The 6,238-nt window shown below is 38.2% G+C and overlaps 1 protein-coding gene across 1 annotated transcript in view; it reads left to right on the forward strand.

Moving 5' to 3' along the window:
* The window catches only part of pparg (peroxisome proliferator-activated receptor gamma), a 30,842-nt gene that overhangs the window by 531 nt on the left and 24,073 nt on the right, over positions 1-6,238 (forward strand). The window lies entirely within an intron of this gene.

The following is a 6,238-nucleotide window of genomic DNA, read 5'->3' on the forward strand; positions in this document are numbered from 1 at the left end:
GGGGGGTGGTGAGGGTGGGCGGAGGGGTGCGGTCACAGGACTGACAACTGGCACACAGTCAGAGGTGTTTGTCCAAAGTGTGTCTGAGGGCCACAGTGTGAGTGTGAGTTTGACATGCAAACTCCAGGCAGAGATTTTTACGATCAAAGTGGTCACAGCTTCTCAGGTGAGTAGGCTACATGTGACTGTTTGTGTCTCACATCCTCCTATACAAGGTTTATAATGATGAGAATGTAATGGGTAACTTCCAACTTTTTATATATAATATATATTCTTCTCTTGTGTCTTTATTCTCTGTGTCATGTGAGGGATATGTAGATATTGCACAACAGTCAGGCAGTTCTGTGTTTTTTTAATCGAATGGGAAATCTTGGTCGTGACTCAGCAATGTGGACACACAAGCTCAGGGGCCAACACTGATTTCTCTCTGAGGTTTGTTGTGTGGCTCAGCAGTAGCTGATGTGAACTGGCCTCATGTTGTTTTATTATGATAATGGCACTTGGAAAGAGACCTTATCAGTTTGTTAAACAACACTCAGGCTGTCAGTGCCAACAGTGAGTCTAGTGGTTCACCACATCTGTGGAAGTCTTTGTATGATCTTCATGTCAATTATCTGACATAAGTAAACAGGGAAAATTTACAGAGGATTATTTTGTGATTAAAAACTACCGTAAATGTTTTTACATATTTAAAGGGAAGCAAGCAATTGCTGCCTCTGTTTTAGTCTGCTTAACATTACTGCAGACCTTTTGTAAGTAAGTGTTTTTGCATACCTGCCAGATAGGCATTAGTTACCAAACATTTCACTATGCCATTCAGTAATATCTTGCAGAGGTTATACATTTGCTTAAATATATATCACATGCCATTCATCACAAACCTGATTCTGATTCTGATTCTGATTAAACAATTTCCCCCTGGGATTATTAAAGTATTTCTGATCCTGATCTGATCTGATTATGTCTGCTCTTATTTTAGTCAGATTTCATGTTATTGCGGCAATGCAGCTGAAAATGCAGACCACACTACATTAACACGCAATAATAAATCTATATACAAATTTCAGTGATAGATTATCTGTCTAGGTAGGAAGTCCGCAAGTTTATTTTACCAGTGTACTGACAGCACTTAAAACCAATCGCTGCCTTGGAAAAAGGAACTCAATCTACAGTATATCAGCTTTGAAAAATAGCTGTCAGGTACATAACGTAAACCAAACTATCTGTGTGGTTATTTAAAGTCATGCTGTTGTGTCTCCGAATACTCACTGATAATAAAGGTAGTCAAAATGAACAGCTCTGTGGAAAAAAAATAGGAGTATATAAAAAAGAAAACAAAAAAGTCAGATAGATAATAGGCAAGTTGTCCATAAGTAATATGCACTCTTTCTTCAAAAGTCAACCAGATTGTTTAACCTTTTATTAAAGGTTAAAATGTGATCAGTGATGTAACTTGGCTATTTTAAAGTAGAAGAACATATGATGACTTTGTGGTTGAGAAATGATCTCTACTTTGAAGAAGTTATAAAAGGTCATTTATCTGATTAACAATGCTGATCCGGATTAATGGCATAATATGACTTTCACATTTTTACACAACCATTTGTTTAACTTAATTGTCGGATGGGAAATTATGTGGCACTGGGCATAATTGGTTACTGTGTATTTGTGTTTCAAGTGTGAACTTTGGATCTTTAATTTACCCAATTTAGACAGTCATGTTTAACCTTGCGGGACTTGCTTTCTGTCTGACTGCTTAACACAGCATGTTGACAGTCAGTGAATTATTTCTTATCAAGTTATATAATTCCTAAAGAGATGGGTGTGCGTACATATGTGAATGACTGAATGAATTTGGACTTTGCTCTGTTGTTGTAAATGGAAGGAGTGCCTCGAGATACCATGCTATGTTTATGTTGTTCCTCACACGGCATGAAAGTCATATTTAACTCTGCAGACAACATACGGACATCTTTGTTTTTGAAAATCTGTGCTAATTTAAGATAACATCAGCAAAGGTTGTCAGTCATCAAACAGTTGATTGCAGTGGCTTAAAAAAAGTTACAACTTCTGTGAGAGATATAGACACTGATATGTGTATATATATATACATATATATGTATAAATAAACAGATAAAAGCCGTTTGTAAATCTGCTATATAAATAAAATTTGACTTGACTTGACTTGACTTTACGTGATTTACTGTTTACTTACGGCAACAAGTTTTGTTGCAGAATTGGATTTATTTTGAAGTCAAACTAAATTGGGCATACAAGCAAGTTGTTAGCAGATGAAAAATTCAGCTCTATTAGTAAATCTTTTATGTCTCCATCATACTCACACCATGTCCTCTATATCTATGTACAAATATTATTGTAATTAATGAGGAACAGGATTTATATTAGTAGCATAATTATTTTTAGGGGAATCCTTTCAATGTGATTATATTAGCAGTATTGTAGAATAAGACATCCAGCTACTGTATGGTTGTTAAAGTCAATAAACAGGAGATGGAGCTTAACAATGTGACCTGATTCTAATGTTATTTTAAATGGAAACTTTATCGTTTTAATCCTCACCTCTTCATCTGAACAAAATCCCCACATTGCCATGACACAGACCTGGATTCAAATGGGTAAAATATCTCTTTAATGTTTTACAATTTTTTGGTCTACATAACCAAAGTTATAACTGTTACATCTGTTGACATTTTCTCCCTCTGAACAATGACAAGACTTTAGATGGGCATACACTGTGCAATTTAAGCCAGTTTCAGAACTGATGTTTGAGCCGTATCTAATGAATTTCTGACATGTCAGAAATTTGGGTTGGTCTGAAAAATTCTGTCTGTTCACAGTCTATTACTACTGCAACTAACAATTATTTTCATTATTGAGCCAGAAATAAACTGTAAGTGTACATCAACTAAATAATCAACTACAGCAAAGGTATACTGGAAGTAAAACAACAGAAGGATAATTCCGGTGTCTTACAACTGAGATATTATCATATGAGAAAGAAATGATGGCCAAACTTACCAAAATAGGACCAGTAGGAAAAATAATGATACTTATGATGATAGCGACCTGTCCCAACTATTACTATTTTCTGTAGTGTTGCATCCTCTCAAAGAAATTCTCAATTTATAAAATTACCATAAAACAAATTACACACAGGGAAGTTGGAGCTTTTGAGGTAGTTGCCCTTGGTAATCTCCCCGCTCACACACAAACATAAAGATCCAAGTCTACCAACAACCTCAACACAAAAATATATTCTCATAAGAATTTTCCTTGCCAATGCACTTTAACATAGATATTAGTCAACAGACAGTAGGGATATCTAGCAACCTTTATCCTAATTTCCCTTTAAGAAAGATGTGGGAGCAAACAGCAGCTCCTCAGGTCAAAACCTCAGTCTCTAGTGGGAACTAAAGACTGACTCAGACTCTATCTGTACAAGGTTCTGCGTGGGATCACTATGTGGCACGGCTTGAGACATCACTAGTTCAGGTCTTGCTAGGGATGATGTATGATGTACGTAATACACCCCCTCAATTTAAAATTGGCTATTAATAGTTAAATGCTAAAGGTTCTTTGAAATGAAACAGGAACAAAAGACTGTTAGTAGATTTCCCTTTTTCTATAAACTTTTTTCTCTTGGTTGAAAAAGTGTGGACACACCAAGTTGGCAGTCAAAGTTGGGCCGATGGTGAGCAACCTTAGCCCGAGCAGGGTTCCCACATTGCCTGGAAATCCTGTTAAGTTCGAAACCAATTTCCAGTCATAGTAACTCCTGGAAATAGATTCAAATTACCCAATAAATTCTAGAAATAATCTATGTTCTGCCCTTTAATTTCAGCTCTCATGTCAGTCAGAGCGGAACTAAATCTTTTCTGCGACATGTCTATAATTTCCAAAGGCGCGTGTGGGTCAGGTTGTGTTGTTAATGTGCTAGCTGGCTAACTAGCGTATTAAGCTGTTCTGTCACACTACCGCCGCCTGCAGTAAGGGAGAATTATTTCCTCTCACGCAGGCGCAGAATGTACATGCCAGTTTGCCATCAGTTGCAGTCATCGTGGTTTGTCTGAGTGTAACTTTTTGGGTGAGACATAGGCGACGTGAGGTGAGGCAACAGTAGGGCTTTGTCGCCATTCGTTTTTTGCAGTCTTCTTCTTGTCCCTGCCCCCTGACGTTAAACGGCCAATTGTTTAGCCAAATTCTGGCGCTTGTTTTGTTCATTTCTAACCTTCATTGAACCTACCTTTTCACAGACAATTCTAAAACAGTTCTTTTGTGCACACATTTACAGTACGTTGTGTGAATGACATTCACGTCATGTGTTGTTTTGTTATTGTCTGGCTAAACAGCTGTAGGCAGCACACTCCCGTCTTTTCCTCTCCACTCGAGGAACAGGGTATGAACCTTCCCACATATCTCTCCCTCTTCCTAACGTGTTGCCTTCCTCTCACTCCCTGTCTCTGTCAAGACACAAGTTTAGCTATTAATATTCACTACTGCGATTTCTCAAAAAAACTACAACAGCAGAGATCACACTCATCATACTCACATTCATCACACATAAAGTGATCATAAACCAATGTGACATCATCATATATTACAATTGTGCAAGTTTAATCAGTTGTTTATCTCCATGTCTGACTTTCTTTGTCATCCTCTTTCTCTTTCAACCTCTTTCTCTTTCTAACCCTCTTACCTCTCAGGCTCAGAGGTGTGTGTGTGTGTGTGTTTATGCAACATATTCTCATCAACAGGTTCGTATGATATCTTACAAAATATGGCATTCTGTGTAACACTATGAAACAGGTTTGTATGACTTCTTACGAAATATATGAAAGAAAAAGATTTGTGAGAAATATTTGATATTTTAAGTAAGGCGATTTTTTAGTAAAGGCACCAAAATGACTTGGTAAGGATTAGAGAAAAAGTTTGGCTTAGAACTTCAGCTACTGGGACACAAACTGGTCTCCTAGGTGAAAGTCCTGTGTTATGGGACCCATCTACCACCCCGGTGCTCTGATACCATGTCACCTGATTTATTTCTTTGCTCCGTACATAATTTTGCCATTAATAAATATGTGGATTACATACGAATTACAGTACATTACTTTTTTTTTAATAAAATGTACAAATAATGAATGAGAATAGCTTGGTGTATGTCGGTGTGTATCAGACAAAGATCGATATATTTTTACTTCGTTCTCGTTATAAATGGAAGGAGTGCCCTCAACCATGCTTTGTTTATGTGGTGCACGTGTCCTCATACACATTTGTCTTTTAGCGTGACAGCATGGCACATACGTTTGTTTGTGTGTGTGTGTGTGTGTGTGTGTGTGTGTGTGTGTCTGTGTGTGTGTGTATGAGGCCTTGACAGCATGCACCAGTCCTTGCCCTTATCCAGTGCGGAAGCTCTTGAGGCTCAAGAGACTCATCAACCATTAACACATAACTATTTAAAGGAATTGGGGTAAAGTTCATGTCCTCAGATTATTGTTAAAACTGCAGATTCCCAGAGAGCAGCATTTGGAGCACACACACAAACACACATGCACACACACATATATTACAACAGTTGGTGCTCTTGCCTTCCTCTCTATCTCTTTACATGGGTGATGTGTACTTGCCCTTCCACGTGCAGATATATTCAGCATAAAGTGTGTGTGTGTGTGTGTGTGTGTGTGTGCGTGCGTGCGTGCGTGCGTGCGTGCGTGCGTGCGTGCGTGTGTGTGTGTGTGTCTGGTGCAAACATTTCATGCAAACAGACGGGTTTGATATGTTTCTTTACTATCCCACAGAGTGCCTTTTATTGGAGTTCAGCCAACTCGTCGTCTGATAATACAAGGCCCCTTCTTACATTATGATTGTGACAGCAGTGTAGAACATATCCTGAACGTCAGCGTGTGTTAGTGTTATTGCGTGTGTGTGTGTTTGTGTGTGTGTGTGTGTGTGTGTGTGTGTGTGTGTGTGCGTGTGTCTGAAGGTGGCTTTTTTCACCGATGCAATCATACAAGTCTAATCAAAAAATTGAACTTCCTAGGTCACTTCACAAACAATTGTGAATGCTACTGCTTGCCCAAAATGTTATCACTGTATTTACTTCTCAAGTAGATATGTGTTCCTTTCTGTGAATACTAAAAAAACTGCACATTAGCTATTTCTCAACCTGCACTCTTGTCTGATGCTGTGTTCTGGTGAAATCATCATCAGTCGCAGTCTA

Source organism: Echiichthys vipera (genome assembly GCF_963691815.1).
Source record: "Echiichthys vipera genome assembly, chromosome: X".
NCBI lineage: Eukaryota > Metazoa > Chordata > Actinopteri > Perciformes > Trachinidae > Echiichthys > Echiichthys vipera.